Source organism: Engraulis encrasicolus, chromosome 18 (assembly GCF_034702125.1).
Source record: "Engraulis encrasicolus isolate BLACKSEA-1 chromosome 18, IST_EnEncr_1.0, whole genome shotgun sequence".
Taxonomy (NCBI): domain Eukaryota; kingdom Metazoa; phylum Chordata; class Actinopteri; order Clupeiformes; family Engraulidae; genus Engraulis; species Engraulis encrasicolus.
In genome coordinates, this window is record NC_085874.1 from 42,896,791 (window position 1) to 42,901,790 (window position 5,000).

Consider the following 5,000-nt stretch of genomic DNA (forward strand, 5'->3'; position numbering starts at 1 on the left):
TGAGTGAAGCCTGCTACCTACCATACTTGATTTAGCAATCATCTGGAAGGCAATCGCTATAGGCCGCGCTATCCATCATTTGCATTGACGTCACAATATTACGTAATCGATTTTGCTGGACGGCAGAAGTACACATTCGTACATAGGAATTATATGCAGACGAAGACAACTTTGACCATAAAATACCAAAGAAACACGTAGTTCTTGTATTTTTTTAAACGGGATATGTACCTGGCGTTATCAGGCTAGGTTGGCCACGGTGGATGTGTTCAAATCATAGATTTATTCAAATGTATTCTGCTCCACTAGATGGCATAACGGGGACGGGCGGTACGACAAACTGGGAGAAGAAGAGAAAGTGTTGCTTGCTTCCAGCCATGAACTTACTCTGCCTGCGATATATATTTTTTATCCCGTGTTTATTTTCTTCAGTAAAGTTGTGAACTTAAACCAAACCTCTGCATTGGCAAAATAAGCACATATGCACCGTTTCTTCATTGGTGGCTGGGCACCGCGGCTGCATCCTCTTCTTCGTGGCATGGCACAGGTAAGATAATGCTGCTAACCTAACTTACTAGGCTACAAGACGCACGGTACATTTTGTGTCAGGCATTTCGCAAAGTGGTGTTTTGAATAGCATATCTTTTCATCTCAGATGTATCTTGTAGGTTAACTTGAATTCTCTCGCTTCGTTTCATCCAAGTGGATTTCATTGTTGTTTAGCCACGTCTGCACAATGTAGGCTATTGTGAAATATAATTATCTTATCTTCTGTTTACATGTCCAATATGTTCATTTGTACTGTATTATTATTGACCACTTATGTTACCAGTCCATCACTGCTACCTGTCTTGCACTTTCTGTCTGTCTGTAATTGTCAGTCCTGCCTATGTCCTGGCATGGTAGAGAGAAAACGTCGTTTCCCTTGTATGACCATAAGTAAAGTGACAATAAAAGCTGACTTGACATACTTCAATGTTTCAAATCGGTGTTGCATTACATTGCACATGTAGAAACACATAGGACAGAATGTCGGTTACATACTTTGATTAAATAATTTTGATTTGATTAAATGAATCATTTGAAAAGATGACCTTCACAAGAGAAAGAAAAGCACAACAAACCTGTTATTTATATTTTATTGTTTTTATTGTTTAGTAATTGCAGGTTCATCAGTCAGGTGGTCAGCACCCAAACTAAAACCATGAGTCATGGTGGCCAGGATGACGTCCAAGAATAGCATCCCAGCAGCACAGGTAAATACATGACTAGTAAGTTGGGATGAGTGTTATTTTCTGACATTTTACATCACATTTTTATTCAGACAATATTGCCAAGGGAGTTAATTATTCAGTACTGTACCAGTACATTACAATGCATGGCTAGATTCATTTTAAATAGCATGTTTGTCTTTTCTTTTTTTCTAATTAGATGGGGGAGCCAACATGAAGAGGTGTCCAGAGAGGCTTCTTCCTCTTTGGCTTTGCAGCAGCACCAGGACCTCACCATCAGTGATGCTGTTCCCCTCATCCATCGGGCCTACCCTTACATTCCTCCCCTGATGCACTGATCACCTGTACCAGTTGTTGGAGTTTTCAGAAGGGCTCTAAATTAACTTTTTTTATTCACTAGTAGCCAAAATGGCTAGTATGTTAATCTCCAAACATACCGGTACATTAAATAATGGGTCAAAGTGCCAAGTATGTTTTCTTTTCTACCAGCAAAACTTAATTTTCCCAGCATTTGGCTGGTTGGCTGGTGAGCCCTGGTTGTCATTGATGGTGAGTAGCTGTGATAATAAATAACTGAAATGATGAAGTCCATCCAGACATGTCTTGCTTATTTTATTGTACTAATACAACAACATAGAACATTTTCTGTGAAAGCCCAACTGGGAAACTCCAACTCCCATTGACATTGTGACACAGCACACAAGTGTTCACTGCACGAAATTGCATTTATGCTTCACCCGTGCAAGGGGGCAGCCCCCAATGGCGCCCCAAGGGAGCAGTGTGGCGGTACCATGCTCAGGGTATCTCAGTCATGGAGGAGAGCACTGAATACTTAACTCCCCCCACCAACCTGGTGGGTCGGGAGTCCAACAGGCAACCTTTGGGATACAAGGCTGACACTCTAACCACTTACCCATGACCGCCTGTCAATCTTCAGTCTAGTCTAACTAATTATATTGTCTCCACTAAATGTATATCTCAGGTGACATGGGTATACTGGTATGGGGATAGTGCTGTATGTAAATAATATTAACCCATTTCAGCCGGCACCAAAATGCCAGCTAATTGCCTATGCCCCTTTTAAGAAAGAGGTCCTCATGCTATAAAAAAACCCTAAATAAGTCTCTGAAGCACATACAGACATATGAGTTTTAAAAGCTAAGACCATCCTCTTGCATTAGAACATGTTAATTCAGCTCTAACATGCCCACATTTTTAATCTAAAAAAATCCATTATGCCATGCCTAAATGCTGTCGCTCCAGGCACCTAGGTCAATACAACGAGTACACAGCATCCAGCATCAATGGGTTGACTATTACAGGCCTAGTTCAGATAACCATTTATTAATATAAATAAGTACTTGCACACCCCACAATAGATATCCCCTCCCATCACCTACAAAACCTTGAAATGTATTTGTACTTTGTGTCTAAAAATAAAGTATTTGAGCCATTGAATGAACTGATTACTACATTGAGTTGGTGTGATTAAGAGGTTGAAATCGGCTAAACTTGACTTGGTGTGCTGGACCTCTGGCTCTTCCATACATCCAATGTGTCATGACATCAGATCATCGCTCTTCTCATCTGGAGAAACAGAAAGATAACACTTAGCTGACACTTATCCAAAGCAACTTCGTTACTCACAGTGAATTGTTAACTGTCCCTGCAGCATGGGTCTTGGTGCCTAGCTCATAGGCCTACTTCAGCCTGGATGGGAGGTGAAGGGAGAGGTGTAGGATGGGATTTGAACCTGCAACCCTCCAATCGTAATAACACTTCCCAAACCATTAAGCCTCTGATGTGTGTGACTGATTTCAGAGGGCAGACAATTTGGATGACAACACAACAAAGTGGTGGACTTCATATTATTGACAACAACATCGACACTGGTGGGCCTATGCATGTCATTATAAATAGGCCAGCATGGATAAGGTGATTGGCATTTCAAATCATGACAGCATCATGCTGGAGAGTAGGCCTACTACTTGGGAAATCAGCGCTAGAGATGTACACATGGTTTATTTTTACATTTGAACCTTAACAGTATGAACGTCATAGCCTTGCTATTTCACCAAGAGCTTTATGAATTCCGTGTTTATGTTACAGCCTGCAATATCTTAGCATACGTCCATCATAGCGTAATGATGCTGATAATTAACGTTAATCATGGAAAGCATCTTACATTGACCTCACAGAAAAATCCACTGAAATTGCACATTAGACTTAAATTAACTAGCGTTCACGAATTAAGAGACAAATGATGATACAAAGGATGGCAAATGAGAAACTTACCATGGTGCTCATCCAGCTACTTGAGTAGGCTAGTTTGATGGTTTTCCAGTTGGTTGCCGCGATTCACCTCAGCTTTCTCGTTTTATTTTGAGATCCAGTGAAAAGTCACGCCTGGTTTGTAACCCTATCTGTTTTTGTAACAAACAGCACAATGGGTGTTCACGGTGTTTAGTTTATCGGCGATCTAAGTTACGTTATGACTGAGTTACTAAACGTTGCGAGTCCCATAGGAATCCATTAATGCGGCACTCTTGCCGTCCAGTAGCCGTCCACTAGAACGTTTGACGTCACATGCAAATCATGGATACTAGAGCTAGCTGGACGAGGTGGTGATGAAATCACCTCGCTATGGCATGCATGGTCCCGCTAGACTTTCGGCCCAGAGGAGAATGCACACACACACACACACACACACACACACACACACACACACACACACACACACACACACACACACACACACACACACACACACACACACACACACACACACACACACACACGCGCGCGCGCGCGCACACACACACACACACTTTACTGCAGAACAGAGGTGTGTAAAGTAGAACTGTAGAAGTAGCACAAAAGCAAAAAGCCTCATTCAGTGCTCATTGGGTATAGGTGCAGTGAAAACAAACTGGTGTAATAACTATCACATACTATTGTTGAGGCTACATCATGAATTAACAGGAGAAAGAAAAAACACAAAGAAGAGAACCTTATTATGGTTATCATACAGTGAGTGTATACGTATGTGGAGAGCTGGATTAAGATGAGCCGGGGCCCCATAGGCAACAGGCTGCTGTTGGGCCCCCAGGTAGCAACATTTTTGCAACAAAATGACATAGACAAGGTTATATCCTTATGAGCTAGGAATTATGAAAAACAAGCCTGCCAGCTGTGGAGTATTAAAGGGACACTGTGTGAGATTTTTAGTTGTTTATTTCCAGAATTCATGTTGCCCATTCACTCACCTCACACTCACCATCAAATTCTAAGTATTCATTATGACTGGAAAAATGGCACTTTTCATACATGAAAAGGGGGATCTTCTACATGGTCCGCCATTTTGAATTTCCAAAAATATTGTAGAAATAAGAAGAATGTCCGCACACTGCTCCTGTGTTGCTTTTTTATTTTTCTCAAGTGAGCGCTTTCGAGCTTTCGCTCTTCATCAGACTTGTCGAAAGCGCTCACTTGAGAAAAATTAAAAAAAGCAACACGGGAGCAGTGTGCGGACATTCTTCTTATTTCTACAATACTTTGGCCTTTTTTCATGCACCTGCGTCTTGGATGTGCGCACCACTAACCTACTGAATTTCCAAAAATAGCCATTTTTAGCTGCAAAAATGACTCTACTTGGACAATAATAGAAAATATTTGTTTATTACTTAGTAAACTTTCATGTAAATATCAAATTTGACGATTGCCAACCCAGTTTCAATGAGCAGCATAGTTTCAGTACCTTTTTTGACC

General features: G+C 41.2%; 1 protein-coding gene and 1 long non-coding RNA gene across 2 annotated transcripts in view; one reads left to right on the plus strand and one right to left on the minus strand.

Annotated features, from left to right (window-relative positions):
- The window catches only part of LOC134469418 (protein eva-1 homolog A), a 190,740-nt gene that overhangs the window by 174,018 nt on the left and 11,722 nt on the right, over positions 1–5,000 (minus strand). The gene's annotated exons all lie outside the window — the stretch shown is intronic.
- On the plus strand, positions 22–1,823 carry LOC134468634 (uncharacterized). Its single transcript, XR_010038868.1, has 3 exons — positions 22–547; positions 1,159–1,256; positions 1,432–1,823. It is a non-coding gene; the product is annotated as an uncharacterized LOC134468634 (long non-coding RNA).